Raw genomic sequence first — 16,735 nt, 5'->3', positions numbered from 1 at the left:
TGCAAATATTTTCTCCCATTAAGTAGGTTGTCTTTTCATTTATTGTTGGTTTCTTTTCTGTGCAAAAGCTTTTTAAGCTTAATTACATCCCATTTGTTTATTTTTGCTTTTATTTTCTTTACTATAGGAGATGGATCCAAAAAAAAAAAAAATATTGCTGTGATTTATGTTGAAGAGTTTTCTGCCTGTTTTCCTCTAATAGTTTTTTAGTGTCCGATCATGTTTTTAGGTCTTTATTTTGATTTTATTTTTATGCATGATGCTAGAGAATGTTTTAATTTTATTCTTTCACATGCAGCTGTCTGGTTTCCCCAGAACCTCTTATTGAAGAGACTGTCTTTTCTCTATTGTATATTCTGATGTTCTGTTTTGTGGAGTAATTGACCATAAGTGCATGGATGTATTTCTAGGCAATCTGTTTCATTGATCTGTGTGTCTGCTTTTGTGCCAGGACCATCCTCTTTTGATTACTGTAGCTTTGTAGTATAGTATGAAGTCAGGGAGCATGATTCCTCCAGCTCTGTTCTATCTCAAGATTGTTTTGGTTATTCGGGGTCTTTCGTGTTTCCATACAGATTTTAAATTTATTTCCTCTGGTTCTGTGAAAAATGTCATTTGTGTTTTGATAGAGATTGCATTGAATCTGTAGATTGCCTTAAGTAGTGTAGTCATTTTAACAATGTTGATTCTTCAAACCCAAGGACACTGTGTGACTTTCCAGTTGGCGTTGTCTTTCATCAGTGTTACGGTTTTCTGAGTAAAGGTCTTTTGCCTCCTTAGGTAAGTTTATTCCTAGATATTTTCTTATTTTTGATGTAATGTACATGGAATTGTTTCCTTAATTTCTCTTTCTGCTAGTTTGTTGTTATGTATAGAAACACAACAATTTCTGTTTATTAATTTTGTATCCTATAACTTTACCAAATTCATTGATGAGGTCTAGTAGTTATCTCAGAGAAGGCGATGGCACCCCACTCCAGTACTCTTGCCTGGAAAATTCCATGGATGGAAGAGCCTGGTGGGCTGCAGTCCATGGGGTCGCTAACAGTCAGACACGACTGAGTGACTTCACTTGCACTTTTCACTTTCATGCATTGGAGAAGGAAATGGCAACACACTCCAGTGTTCTTGCCTGGAGAACCCCAGGGATGGGGGAGCCTGGTGGGCTGCCATCTATGGGGTCGCACAGAGTTGGACATGACTGAAGTGACTTAGCAGCAGTAGCAGCAGTAGTTATCTGGTGGCTTCTCTAGGATTTTCTATGTGTAGTGTTATAGACAATGTATCATTGAATCAATCAAGAATATGAAAGTTATATAATAATGATTTGATGTGTGCTTAATTGCCTTCTAAAAGGTTAAACTAGTTTACATTCCTTCCAGCTGTTTATAAGAGAAATATATATATATATATATATATATTCATATTTATAGACATATACGTACCTATATACTTATGTATCTCTGTCCCTGTCTCTAACCATATATATATGTTTATATATGTATAAATATAGGGCTTCCCTGGTAGCTCAGCAGTTAGAGCATCTGCCTGCAATGCAGGAGACCCAGGTTCGATCCCTGGGTTGGGAAGATCCCCTGGAGAAGGAAATGGAAACCCACTCTAGCATTGTTGCCTGGAGAATCCCATGGACGGAGGAGCCTGGTGGGCCACAGTCCACGGGGTCACAAAGAGTCGGATACGACTGAGCTACATATGCATGCATTCTTTTAAGAAAAATAGGAGGTTTCTCTTTGAGAAAAGTAAAATTCACTGTAAATACTTGAAAAATGAAAGTTTTCATAAATATTTTAGAAACTTCATGTTTCATTATGCAGCTGTGATGAAAGGATTTCAAAGAATAGCCTAAAATTGACTTTTCTCCTGTTTCTCTCTAAAGATTTATCAAAAGGAGAGATTCATTTTTGTGGCAATTATCATTCTTATTGAACACTTTGAAATAAGAATTTTTCTATGCCTCACAGTGACATTAAATTATATTCTTTGTTAATATATTAAACAAACCAAGGCCTTTTAAATGGTATTTGAGATGAAAGATTCTGTTTTGTACGTTAATACTGCAGCAAATACAGTTTCTCAGATCTACGGTTAGGTAGCTCTGATTTCCCATTCTCTTCCCTTCCTCCTTTTTATTTGTTGTGCCTCATTAAAATTTCAAATGAAACCATATGACACTGATTGGAATTGTTTCTGTTGGGGGGAAATGTACACACTAGATGAGAGGCAGAAATTCATCTGCATTCGAACCCTGCTATTTGTTTGACACAATGGATTTTCAGAAATGTGATTGCAGGAGCTAAATCTTTAATAAAATTGCTATTGACTGTCCCTGCAGGAGGCAATGTGCATGGCAGCTAAACAGGAAGGTTTGAGCTCTAAGCTCTGTAGATTATTGGCTGTGTAACTAACCTCTCTTAAGTACATTTGTTCATCTGAAAAATGTAGTAATATAAACTCCTTAAGGCTGTTAAGGGGATTCAACACGATGATTTAAATAAGCACTTGGAATCTAGTAAGCTCTCAATAAATGTTAGCTTTTACTGATATCTCTTGTTGAACCAAACTTTCCTTGGATGGTGGGGCATAACCCTTCCTGCATCTTTGGCAAAAACTCCTTTCTGTTTGCCCCAAAATTATTGCATCATTTTGGAGCAATTGTATCAAAATCTGCAAAATAACTCTTGTGTGAATGTTTTTCCTCTGCCTTCTCTTCTTCCTTCTTGCTTTCCTTTCTTCCTTCCTTTCCTCCTTCCCTCCTTTTTTCTTCCTTCCTTTCTTTCTTTATTTGCATTTATTGTGCACCACTTGTTTTATATACTCTGCTAGACACTGGAGAAGGAAAAGCTGATTGGCTCTTTTTCCTGAAGGAACTCGTAGACCAGTGGAGGAGACAAATATTAATCGGATAATCACATAAATAAATATAAAGTTGCAAAGATGCCAAGTACTATGTTAATGATAGATAACACGGATTATAAGAGAATATAGAAGATTGGAAAGACTTCCCCAAGGAATTGAAACAGGGATATAAATTAATATAAGAGTTAAATGGACATGAGTTTGAGCAAACTCCGGGAGATAGTGAAGGACAGGGAAGCCTGGTGTGCTGCAGTCCATGGGGTCGCAAAGAGTCGGACATGACTTAGTGACTGAAAAACAAGAGTTAAATAGCGGAACAGTAGACATTTAACTAGTCTCCTTGTATCTGCTATTGCTACTTACACTGTCCTCCACAAAGAACGCAGAGTCAATCTCATTACAATGAAAGCCAGATTACATTAGAGCTCTACTCAAATCTCCCATCATTGTTACTGAAAGCTCAGCCTCTCTAAACACCAGTACTGAATAAAATCCTAGAGACCAGAGTTTGGGGTGAAGCAGAAAAGGATAGCTTTATTACTTTTCCAGGCAAAGGGAGACACATCAGGCTTCTGCTTAAAAAAACTGTGTCTCAACCTCAGTGAACTTGGTGAGGGCTTTTATAATGGGGGGCAAAAGTGGGGTCTCTGACAAGGTTAGGGTATGAGCAGGGCCTGCAGTCTCTTAATCTTGTTTTAGGTGGTGGTGGTGTTGTTCATTCACTAAATTGTGCCCTACTCTTTGCAACCCCATGGTCTGCAGCACACCAGACTTCTCTGTCCTTCATTATCTCCCCGAGTTTGCTCAAACTCATGTCCATTGAGTCGGTGATTTTATCTAACCATCTCATCTTCTGTTGCCCCCTTCTCCTTTTGCCTTCAATCTTGCCCAGCATCAGAGTCTTTTCTAGTGAGTCAGCTCTTCACATCAGGTGGCCAAAGTAATGGAGCTTCAGCTTCAGCGTCAGTTCTTCAAATGACTATTCAGAGTTGGTTTCCTTTACATTTGACTGGTTTGATCTCCCTGCAGTCCAAGGGACTATCAAGAATCTTCTCCAGCAATTTTGATGCACAATTCAAAGCATAAGTTCTTTGGCACTCAGCTTTCTTTTGGTCCAGCTCTCACATCCATATATGACTACTGGAAACACCATAGCTATGACTATGTAGACCTTTGTTGGCAAAGTGATGAGTCTGCTTTTTAATATGCTGTCTAAGTATGTCATAGCTTTCCTTCCAAGGAGCAAGCATCTTTTAATTTCATGGCAGCAATTACTGTCCACAGTGATTTTGGAGCCCAAGAAAATAAAGTTTGTCACTGCTTCCACTTTTTCCCCTTCTATTTGCCATGAAGTGATGGGACAAGATGCCATGATCTAAGTTTTTTTAATGTTGAGTTTTAAGCCAGCTCTTTCACTCTCCTCTTTTACCCTCAAGAGGCTCTTTAATTCCTGCCATTAGAGTGGTATAATCTGCATATCTGAGGTTGGTGATATTTCTCCCATCTCACTTGGTCATTCTCCTTATCTTGATGAGCTTCTCTGGTCTGTTTAATCTTGCATCAGGAAATTTCTTGGCTGCTCCTCCCTTGATCAGCAACTGTTAGAACAGTTGGAACTCCAGGAAGGTCATAATGGCTAAAGCCTTGCCTACAAGAAACGGGAGACAAAAAGGCTCTGTGCCTGGGAGTCCCACATGGCCCCACTAAGTTTCATCTTAACTTTCCGTCTCAGAGTGAATCTCATAGTCCTTAGCTCATTTTTATAGAGCCCTATTGGAGAAGGCAATGGCACCCCACTCCAGTACTCTTGCCTGGAAAATCCCATGGACTGAGGAGCCTGGTAGGCTGAAGTCCCTGGGGTTGCTAAGAGTCGGACATGACTGAGCGACTTCACTTTCACTTTTCACTTTCATGCATTGGAGAAGGAAATGGCAACCCACTCCAGTGTTCTTGCCTGGAGAATCCCAGGGACGGGGGAGCCTGGTGGGCTGCCGTCTATGGGGTCGCACAGAGTCAGACACGACTGAAGCAACTTAGCAGCAGCAGCAGCATAGAGCCCTATGTGATTGTCTTCTTGCTGGCTATCTGACCTCATCTCCTACCACTCTCTTTCTACGCATTCCTCTCCAGCCACACTAGCCTCCTTGATGTCCCCTGAACACATGGGTAAACTCCACCTCAGAATCTCTCCTCTTGCTTCTCTGTGCCCCATACTCTCTTCTCCAGATGCTCCCTGACTCCTTGTTTGCAGCCCCTCTCCTGGTTTGCAAGCAAAATTCAAGTGTCACACACAAATATCTCAGTGCTTCAAAGTTTGCTCCATTAAAAATACACACACACACACACACACAAATACCACTCTTCCTGTCAAAAATGTATGTGAAAGCACCACACTGTAGTCACACTATGGTTTTTCATTTGTTTTTTAATGATGATGAATGTTAACTGGACTTACAGTGATGATCAGTTTGTAATATATAAAATATAGAATCATTGTGTTGTATATTTGAAACTAATATAATATGAAATGAAAGTTGTTTAGTCATGTCCGACTCTTTGTAACCCCAGGGACAGTACAGTCCATGGAATTCTCCAGGCCAGAATACTGGAGTGGGTAACCACCATTCCCTTCTCCAGGGGATGTTCCCAACCCAGGGATCGAACCCAGGTCTCCCGCATTGCAGGCAGATTCTTTACCAGTTGAGCCCACAGGGAAGCCCAAGGATCCTGGTGTGGGTAGCCTGTCACTTCCCCAGCAGATCTTTCTGACCCAGGAATTGAACCGGGGTCTCCTGCATTGCAGGCAGATTCTTTACCAGCTGAGCTACCAGGGAAACTAATGTAATATTGTATGTCAATAATATCTTAATATAAAAGAATAATAAGAATTTGCCTAAAAGCATATAGAAGTCACTAAAATATTTCAAGCAGGAAGTGGGTTAACATGATTAAATTTCTGTTAAAAAAAAAAAAAAAACAAATGAAAAAACCTTACTCTGGCTACAGTGTGATATTTTCACATACATTTCCCCTTCCTACTCTTCATGTCCTTGCATAGACAAGAAGAGGCCAATTACCTGTATTTTTTAACAGAGCAAACTTTGAGGCACTGAGATATTTGTGACACTTAAATTTTGCTTACAAACTAGGAGGGGGCTGCAAAGGGGAAATCAGGATTTGGCCTTTTACTAATGTATTATTGTTCTTAGAGGTGTAATCACCATGTCATTCTTTCATCTTGAGGGCCTCCTGAGATTATTCAAGATATTTAATTCTATATTTGTATATGTTGAATCTGCATATAAAGAATTCATTATATTCTACATATTATTTTTTCTGTTTTGCTTGTTTGAATTTCTGCTAAACACACTACCCAGAATTCAAGTAGTGTCTAATTCTGTGTATGTCAATTGACATTATCTGGACCCAGTTCCTTCTCTTCTCCCAAAGTACATTTTATAGCAGGAAACTGGTAGAAGAGGAAAATCATAAAATTCAATTTTTTTTCCATTTTATATCATCATTTTTAAGCAGAAAGACTTTAGGAGGGACAAGTGAGGTGGGAATCAACAGATTTTTGTGGCATCAGTTAGTTATTTTCTCTTTTTGCAAAGGAATTTGAGAACTTGCTTGTCAAGCTTGATTTTAAGATTGTGGCTACTGTGATGAACATTTCTACATGTGCTGTGTGTTCATGGCATAGTTTTGCATTTTGGAGGAGCACTAATTTCTGTTCAGAAGAAATCAGGCCTGCTTAGTCAGCACTCCTTGTCTTTGGAATCTTCTCCTTCCCCCACTTAACTTGTGTAATTTGCTTCTGTGTTTTTGTCAACATATGTTCTTGCGTAGGGGATTAAGCTTACCATTATATGTCCATTGTGACCCTTTACTATGGTTTTGGTTAATCCTGGTCCTACTTTCTGTTTGCTTAGGCAAATGAGTCTCAGTGTTCTTTCAGATATCTTTGAAAGTAATGATATCAATAATTTAAAATTTAATAAGTTTGCATATCCTGGTTGACCCTGTTTGACCAACATGTGTTCATAGTGTTGTCTCTTGAGCAACCTCACGGACCTCTATGGATCCATTTAGCTATGAAGTAAAATCATATAGTAGTGTAAACTCAGTGTAAGACGTTTTTGGAGAGATCTCCTATATCCCAACTTATTTTTCAATTGGTTAACTCAGTTCCCTCAAATAGGAATAATGCCTCACATTTGTATAACACTCTGTAGTTAACAAAATACATTGAGAGGCATGCTTTTATGTGGCTTTGCCCCCAACAATTCTGTGAGGCAGGCTGGACATGTATTATTATCCTTATTTTACCAATGAGGAAGAAGGAATTGAGACTTGCCTCACCTGCTTACAGCAAGTAAGTGGCAAATCTGAATCTAAAAGCCAAGACTTAAGATTTCACTTGACTAGGTGGTTTCTCCACATAATCATGCTACCTCCTAGGCATAGCTTTCCCACCCATGAGTTGCTGTTCTAGGCAGTGTTGAGACCCTGGCTTTCTCAGCACTCAGTGTAATGCAGGATTATTATTATTTTCTGTATACCATAATATTAAAAAAGCCTGGAAGCACAGTCTTAGTACTTAATGGAAGAAGAGAAACCTGCTTAAGTCACTGAATGAAAGATTTAGTATATGCCTAGTAGTCTGTGAGTTCAAATGTTTCTCCAGTATACCTTCACCCACTCTCTAATACCTGTATGCATTTGCCTCCAAGGAACCTCCCCTCCTGACTCTCCATCTCTGTGGCCCCAGGAAGCCTACTAACAACAGTGACCCAGAGATGTCGGTGTGGAGGTGTGGGCCTCAGTATGTCTGTGCACTGCCTCTTCTGGTCCTGGTGATTGGCTCAAAGGTGCTCATAGGATTCAATCAGAGAGACTTCCTTTGTGACTTTTGGGAAAGAGAATATGACCACCCTCCTGGAACTGAACCGGGAAGCATGCAGACTGGAGCTGCTGCCATCTTGGCTTCTCCTGAAGCCAAGATTGTAATGAAGGGTAGCTAAGAGATAAACTGAGCCCTGCTAATATCATTTGATGTTAAAATAGCACACACCAGCTCCATACTTTAGAGTTATATGAATCAGTAAATTCCCTCTTTCCTTAAAATAATTGGATTAGGTTGTTGTCACTTGAAGCCTGATGAATCCTAATATATTTCTGCTTGAACAACACAAAAAGTCATCTGGACTCTTTCACAAGTGATTAAAAGTTTTTATTTGTCACCTTAAGAGGCCTTGGGAGACAGGAATGATTTAGAAATGAAGGTTCCAATTTGATATTATCTCTTCCAGCCTAAGTGTGTTTTTCTTCTGTCTCTGGAAAGATGATTCATAACCCTATGAATAAAAACTATCACTGTATAAAGTTTCACAGAATCTGTGTTTACAGAAGGTGCTTTTGTCACAGTCAGTTACCTGTGTTAATTCAACAAATAATTACTATTATGACACTGAACTAGGCTAGGGAACAAGACATCATCCTTGCCCTCAAAATGTTTAATTTAGTTGGTCGAAAAGACACATTATTGTGCAAAGGAAAGTAGTTACAAGTCAGTATAGAACTAAATGTGATTTGAGTGTCACTGGGGAAGGCAAAGGAGGACAAGGCCATCAAAGATTGAAAAATGATAATCTCCATGAAAGAGACAGGGCTGGAGTCACGTCTTTAAGATTTGGGCAGGTGACGTGCAAGAAGTCCTTCCAGGAGCTGAAGCATAGCATGGGCAAGGACTCCAAGACAGGAGAGAACGGTGATGGAAGACGGTAGTGACTCAACAGGATGGGATGCAGCAGAGGAGTAGGGGGAGGAAACAATAGCTTGGAAAATTCCATCTGTTACTTCTGAGAACAACTTTGGAATAAAGCTCTTTGCTTAGGATTTGCATTGAGAAACCACAGCAAGACAGTAACCTTTGAGCATTTACTGTACACATTTGTTGGTGTTCAGTTGCTCACTTATGTCTGAACCTTCGTGACCCCATGGACTGCAGCACGCCAGGCTTCCCTGTTCTTCACTATCTCCCAGAGTTTGCTCAAACTCATGTCCATTGAGTCAGTGATGACATCCAACCACCTCATCCTCTGTCACCCCCTTCTCCTGGCCTTAGGTGAAACACTTCACAAGGATTATCTCACTTAATAACATTACCTTTGAAGTGGTTATTGTGTTTACATCTTAATGAGTGGTTGAGGCAGAACCACGAAGGTCAGTTTGCCTTTGAAACATACGCAGTTGTGTTTGGTCATGAAATTCCCTCTCCTGTCTAAGATGAACGGAGCAGTCACTTTGCACAACCTACTTGATAATCATGTTCTCACAGTTCAATGAGTATTCATATTTTTGGCACATTTAATATTCAGAGTTACTATCTACACATTCTTAGAATGACTGGGTTTCAAGCATTTGAAGAGCATTTCATTTCTTCTAGACTTTAAGCAAGAGAATGAAATTTCATGAATTAGATTCAATTAATATTGAGAACATCACAATAGCTAGGGATGCACTTGTATCATTATTATTTTGTTTTTCTCCAACAAACAGGGAAGGTAACTGTCTTTATTCCCATTGTAAGGACTATAAAACTGAGATTAAAAGTATTTAAGGAGCTTGCCTAAAGGCATACCATTAGTGTGGGCAGAACTGTGCCTTTTAAAGTCCTGTTCTTTCCCACTCCCTTAGGCTATTGGTGGCGGAAGGGTATGGTTCTAAAGGTTGGCATTTGTGAGTATAAAAATTCCAAGTAAGTACTATTAGTGATGCCTTGACAGAGATTAATCTTCTTTCAAACTGTACGTCTCATTTGGAATTCTCATTTGTTTGTCTCATTTTTTAATAATCTGTCAACAAGTCAGGTAACAAACATTGTTTGAGTATATATTTTTATGTAATATTATGCATATTATGCAACTTAAAAAGAACTTTGCATGAACTCCACACTAACGGAACTTAAAATATGGTTGAGGGACCAGGTAGAAAGTTACACACCAGTACGTGAACAATTGTGTGGTACAAGAGATGCGTGATCTATGACAAAATATTAAACACCTGTTTTAACTAACAGCTAATTGCCAAAAGAATGATGTCACATAAATATTAAGGTCAGTGAGTTCACAGTAAGAAAACAATTGTAGGCCTTGGAGTGGTTTGGAAAGGCTTCATGAAGGAAGCATGTGAAGTCTGGAAGGTAGGACTTGAAGAGATGAGAGTGTCCTGAAAAGCTGAGAGGTAGGGAAGCATGTGGTGTGCTCCAGGGAGCAGTTTGCCTGAAACCAAGGTTGGAGTAGGGAACCACAGAAGTGGGTCAGGACCAACCTGAGAAGGTCTTAAAAAGAAAACAGACTTGATAATGCAGGAGGAATGGTGTTTGGGAGGGGGTGGTTAAGAGGGGTGGGAACAGGGCAGAATTTTGCAGAGGAATTAAAACATGAGGAGAGAAGAAATAAAGGTTCACCTCGTATATAAGAAATTGGGGAAATTAGGTGAAATAAAGAGGATCAATTAAAGTGACTGAAACAGATCTAGCCTCTGCAGGCTATAGGGGAAGAGGTAAAAGACAAATGCATATCAAGGAAGCAATCAGATAAATTCAAGCTATCTGGCATCCTCTTAGACAAAGTAAATGATCATGAATAATAAATAGAAAGGAGGAAAATAAAAAGGAAATCAAAGAGATCAGATATTTAAATAAAACCACAACTTGTAAACTGTGATTGAATTATAGTTAAAAACCCCACAGTAGCTATAAAACCCATTTGGTGTGGAATTAATGGGAATATTTGAATGTGGCCTAGACTTTGGATATTAGTGGATCATTATTAATTTATAGTTTTGATAGTGATATAGGGGTAATGTATGAGAAAGTTCTTATTCTTAAGAGAGGAGTGATGTATGCTGACAAGTATCTTAATATCTGCTCTTTACTTTCAAATTATTTGGCAAAATATGCTGTTATTCAGTTGCTAAGTCATGTCTGACTCTCTGCGACCCCACAGACTGTAGCACCCCAAGCTCCTCTGTCCTACACCATCTCCCAGAGTTAGCTCAGATTCATGTCCACGGCAAAATATATGTCTGTGTATTTGTATATCTCTATTGTATCTGTATCTATGTCTTATCTGTGTCTATAGGTATATTCACACCTATGCCCTTACTCATCCACCCTCATTCCTATCTCTATCCCTATACTTAGAGCTAGATCCAGACATGGTGGTGGTGGTGTAGTTGCTAAGTCATGTCTGACTCTTGTGATCCCTGGACTGTAGCCTGCCAGACTTCTCTGACCGTGGGATTCTCCAGGCAGTAATACTGGAGTGGGTTGCCATTTCCTTCTCCAAGATCCAGACAAAGAAAATAAATATTATTAATATATATTTATGTGATATAATGTTATAAATCATGAAATCTAGTTTGTTTGTCTACAGATGAGCACTGTGTTATTCTTTTACTTTTTCTGTATGTCTTAAGATTTTTATGATAATAATTGAGCCAGAGGGAAGAGGGAGAAATAGGTCAGGCCTTGGAACCTAAAGCAGAAGCAGTGTGAGTGGGAAAGAAGGAACAGATGTGCAGGGATAATTGGCAACTCTGGGAGATTTGTTTTACCCAGAGCATCAGAGGACTCTGTTACGCATGAGTTTTGACATAAGGCCTTGCTGATTGGATGTGGTCACATTTATATCAAGACAGGAAAGTCTTCAGGGGAGGTAAGTTGGGGAGAGAGTATATTCCGTTTCAGAAGGTTTAGTTTCGAGTGAACCTGGGCTTTCCAGGTGAACACTTGCTGGAGGAAGGTAGCCCAAGCTCTGAGGAAATAGAACCAGCCCAGAGATGTCACTTTGTTATTCAGTCACGGAAGGTGATGGTTGAAATCATGGAACTGGAGACCAATTAGGAGCAAGGAAGTGCTCAAAAAGGAAAGTGAGATAAGGCTTGAGAAATGCTTGTAGTTAGGTGGGGAGAAGAATACGTGGTGGCCACAGAGCAGAGAGAACCGGCCAAGTCAGAAGGAAATAGGTTAGCATCTTGAAAAAGATCAAGGGAGGACATGACGCCCAGCAAGCAATCTATAAATCTTTCTGAACAAATGAATGAACAGAGTTTTACAAGTCTGTCAAAGTAGAAAGTTCATCAAAGTAAAGAGATAGGAAGCAGTCAAAAAATTGGTAAGTCAACAAAAAAGGTATTTAAGATTGGGTGTTAAGAAATTTAAGAAGTTATTTTAAACTCCGACTAGAGATTTATGGGAGAATTTTGGAGTGGTCGTTGAGCAAGCACAAGTCAGCATGGAGAAGAAAAGATGAGTTGAGGATGGCTCTTAAGGGCAGCTTGGAGACAGAGAAACCTGGGTTCAACTCCTGGCTCTTAACTCATGAAAGACTTCCCTGGGCTTCAGTTTTTATTTCCCTAAAAAGTGGTTGGACTAACTGATGTACAGTATTTCTCTCAATGTGTACAGTCTGTTGGCACTTATATTTTTTTTTAAAAAAGGTATGTAGACAAGATTGTTCTAAGTTCCATTTTATGGTGTCATTTTAAGAATCCTATGCGTCCACAATTGTGTTGACTACTGAGACTGTATAAACACTTGATCTCTTTCTTTTGTGCAAGCTAATTAAAAAAGTGGATTTATAATCAATTATTGGAATAGTCAATACATATATCTATACAATATTTTGATATAAATAAAATGTGACTTGGTTGAATTGCAAAAGTATATTTTAATTTTTTATTTCCACTATCAAAGTTTTTTTTTTTTTTAAAGAATCTGTCATAATTGGTTGCTATGCAATAATAGTTATTTCTATAGGAAGTTAGGGGAAGACCTACTCAAAACTCTTTACCTCTTCCCTACTCCTTTATAAAATTTGTATATCCTATTAGGTCCAAATATACAGAAAAGATTATGCAGATGGTACTATTCTGCTTAAATGACAAACCTGGAATGATAAACGTCTTCTCTGGTCAATTAACCTCTGACAGAGCTCTCAGTGACTAAAGGAAATGCTGTGGAATACAGTCTCAAGTAGACTATAAAACATGTGAATTACAGATCTTCTGAAGAGGAGAGTGTTGCATTAGAAATCTACCAGCTCCTTTCAACTCTACAATTCCCCATTTCTCAGAACATTTACCAGAGCTTGAGCAGAAACTGGCTCATAACCAGTGTTCTTAACAAAGCTTTCCGATCTTTGTTATCACAAAAAGAGATTAAAAAAAAAAAGTCTGAAATGCTTCTTATGATTCAGGCATCATCTGTTATCCTAGATCAATGTCAAGCTAAGGATTTTTGGAAAGGATTTTGGCAAAGTGCAATTGTAGATTAACCCACAACAATCCGTTAGATAAGTAACATAATGGAAGATTTAAACACTGAGTCAGAGGCCTAGACTCTAATCCTGAGATGACTGATTTTCTCTGTGACCTTCAATTAGATACATAATCTTTTAGTTTGTGAATCTGTTATCTGTGATGTATGGACACCATTTTTCTTTTTGTTGGTGGAAATATAGGAAATGCAAGGTGCTGTCCTTTCTCATGTTCTGGGGAGATCCAATCTTCTTAACATTTCTGTTCAGAGACCTCTTTCTCTTTAAGCACATCAGACTTCACTGCAAACAAAGGATGCATTAAACCTGATAAGGAAAACCACTGAAAAGGGCAAGAAACTTTCAGTAAAGAAAGTGCTGGCAAACACATCATAGTGGGTGGGATGTACCATGGTTGGATATGCGTAATGAATTAACATATCTTTGGGTCTTAGTCTCCATTGCAGCCTATAATTTATTGAATTTCACAGAGCATAAATCTGACATTTCAGAATATAATCATGTCATGCAGTTTCTTTTTGGCAGATTCTAATACTTTCTCTACTCTAGGTACTTCTTTCTGCAGAGGGTGTCTTGGCACCCAGCTTAGAATCCCTGACTTTTTCACTGCCCTGAAGGACCCTTGACCAAGTACTTGAGTTTCCATCTTTTTCTTTTATTTTAAAAAATCATTTATTTACTAATTTATTTTTGGCTGAGCTGGGTTAGTTGTGGTGAGCAGAGTCTCCTCTTCCTTGCGGTTCTCAGGCTTCTCATTTCAGTGGTTTCTCTTGTTGTGGAACAGGGGCTCTAGGTGTGTGGGCTTCAGCAGTTGCAGCTCTCTGGCCCAGGAGCTGTGGCTCGTGGGCCCGAGGGTGCGTGGGCTTCAGTGGTTACAGCATGTGGCCTCAGCAGTTGGGGTTCCTGGCTCTAGAGCACAGGCTCAATAGTTGTGGCACATGGGCTTAGTTGCTCCTCAGCACATGGAATATTCCTGGACCAGGGATCGAATCCGTGTCTCCTGCATTGGCAGGTGGATTCTTTACCATTGAGCCACCAGGGAAGCCCCATCCTTTTCTTTTAAATGTCTCTTTACAATGGTTAGTAAGGATGAGGTTCATTAGCATACTTTGCAGTGTTTTGTGCGAATATTACACTCAAGTCTGAGACTTCTGGTATACACAGCTAACGTGTTCTTTAATTATGCATTTTGTGGATTCAGAATGCTGCATAGGGCTCCTCATGATTTGGTTCATGACAATGGCACTCTTTGTGCTGGCATGTTGCACTCTCAAATTTCATGCTTTCATAACAGCAAGTGTTTCCCCACATGGGATGTGGTGCTTATCATCGTTGCTTGTTCATGATTCCCTTTTTCTTGGGATGCTTGTTCCCACACTCTGCCTACTTAGCTCCTCATTCTGTACAGCTCTGCACAGACTTCCTCTTTTGTAGTTGATCTTTGCTGATCTCCTTACTTTCATCTTCAACTACGCTAAGAGCCTTTCTGCACATTCTCTTAATGTTCCGTAATATTTCTGACTGTACACCTCTCATCTTGTTTATATTTGTGTTTATATATGTTAGCTCTGTTAGACAATGTTATCCTTGAAAACAAGACTAGAATTTTCTTAATCTTTGTATTCCAGTACCTAGCACAGTGCTTGGCACACAGCAACTGATTAAATAACCGTTAAGTGATAGTGAATTGGCCTACTTGGAAGGAAGAGGAAAATTACAGACTCATGCAAATTTTCACATATGCTTGGTGTCCCAGTAACTATTTTTTGGGTAGCCAGGCACTCGTGTGTGTGACTTTGGGCAGGGGAACAAAGGGAATGTTCATTGCCTAAATGGAACAGAATAGGGAACCGCTTGTTAGGCTAGAAATAAAGGCCATTTGTAGATCGGCAAGCCTGCGTGGAGGGGAAAATGGACTCAGGGATGTTGTCAACACAATAAGCTTCTTAATCATGCATTATGCATTCTCTAACTAGTATCTCATGTAAAGGAAAAAAAAAGACTTCCAGGTCTTCAGTGCTCCAAATTGCCATGGTGGCAGCACCACGATTCTTGGCTCTTGGAGTAGTAGGATTGCAGGGGGAATGGCCTGACACTAGTAGGCAGATTGCCAAGGGGCTGGGAGAGGCTACTGAAGCATTTTATTACTGACACTGAAGAAACGATTATAGATCTTGAAGCTGGAGAACCCACCATACCGTGGCAATGAGATTCATTGGTTTCTAGAGAGTTTCGCTGTAACTTTTAAAAGGAGATTTTTAAAAAATGATAGTCAAATGCACTTCAATGCATTAAAAAGAATAACCATTTTAAAAGTGAAAAGGTAGAAGCTGCTAGAGAGTGAATTCAAATCCATGCTTCTTAGCAACTAGACCAGATTTCACCCATAAAAGAAGACTAGAGCTACAATAATAATAATAAAAGAAGCCTCTTTGGTTTCTAGAGAATATAAAAGCATATTAGAGAAAAAGAACCACTTTGAGTTCTTTAGATGAAAGGCACTGCATGGATGTAAAGTATTTTTATAAAAAGAGAAGGACAAGGAAGAAGTGATGTCTAGACTGAATAGGTTATCTTGGGTATATACGAGAATAAATGCCACAGTTAAAATGAGAGAAGATCATGGACAACTAGAATCATTAAAATATTCAGAAGTTGTTGTTGTTATTATTATTATTATCAAGATGAACATGATCTTTTCCCCTCTGAATCAAAGTAAGGGAAATGTAAAGGGAGACTATGTGGATGACTTGGCAACTTGAGAATATTTCCCTGAAAGGTTTTCACAGTGAAGCGAGATGAAAAGGTGCAAATATAAACGTCACTAATATATTACAGAGTTAGATGTCATCTATCTTCAGGCTACATTTCAATGACATTCTACACAAAGACTTGGTTCTTAGTGACTCAACCAGGCAGGGAACACTGAGGCACTTATGCATTGTTCCTTGATAATCTGAGGTCAGAAGAGTCCTCATAAGCACAATAGAACACCTAAAAAAGAAGGAAATAAAAAAGAACTCAAAACCAACAAAACTAACTTTTTTTTTTTTTTAAAAAGAGGAATGTCAGTGGCAAGAATATCACTTCTGGTGATATGATAGAAACAAATTTACTATTTAAACTAGAATGTTCCTTTCCTCTGAATTAAATGAGACCTTTTTGTGTTAGTGTAAAGAACGATGGGGTGTGAAAGAAATAATTCTATTCATATGCCAAAAACAGTGCATAGATTATCTTCAGGGAGATTCAAGTATGCTCCAGTGGTATACAAGAAGAGTGATGGATTAGGATAAAAACGAAATGCACATCACTGTTTCCTGGATAAACAAAGAACCTAAGTTTGGAACTGGCATGTATAAATTTAGCAGAGATCTGATGTTTTGGTTTGAACAGACTGTGGTGCAGTTGTTATCTGCCCAGGTTATTTTATAATGGCTGCATTTTCCCTTGAAGCCAGACCCCATATGGTATGGGAGGACAAAACCTCATATATCTCACTATCATTAGGC

The 16,735-nt window shown here is 39.0% G+C and overlaps 1 protein-coding gene and 1 non-coding gene across 2 annotated transcripts in view; both read left to right on the top strand.

Moving 5' to 3' along the window:
- The window catches only part of NXPH1 (neurexophilin 1), a 367,434-nt gene that overhangs the window by 211,140 nt on the left and 139,559 nt on the right, over window positions 1-16,735 (top strand). The window lies entirely within an intron of this gene.
- TRNAC-GCA lies at window positions 1,518-1,589 on the top strand. Its single transcript has one exon. It is a non-coding gene; the product is annotated as a tRNA-Cys (tRNA).

Source organism: Bos indicus x Bos taurus, chromosome 4 (genome assembly GCF_003369695.1).
Source record: "Bos indicus x Bos taurus breed Angus x Brahman F1 hybrid chromosome 4, Bos_hybrid_MaternalHap_v2.0, whole genome shotgun sequence".
NCBI classification, from domain to species: Eukaryota; Metazoa; Chordata; class Mammalia; order Artiodactyla; family Bovidae; genus Bos; species Bos indicus x Bos taurus.
Note: the sequence above shows the minus strand (reverse complement) of the source record. Positions and strands in the feature narration are given on the sequence as shown.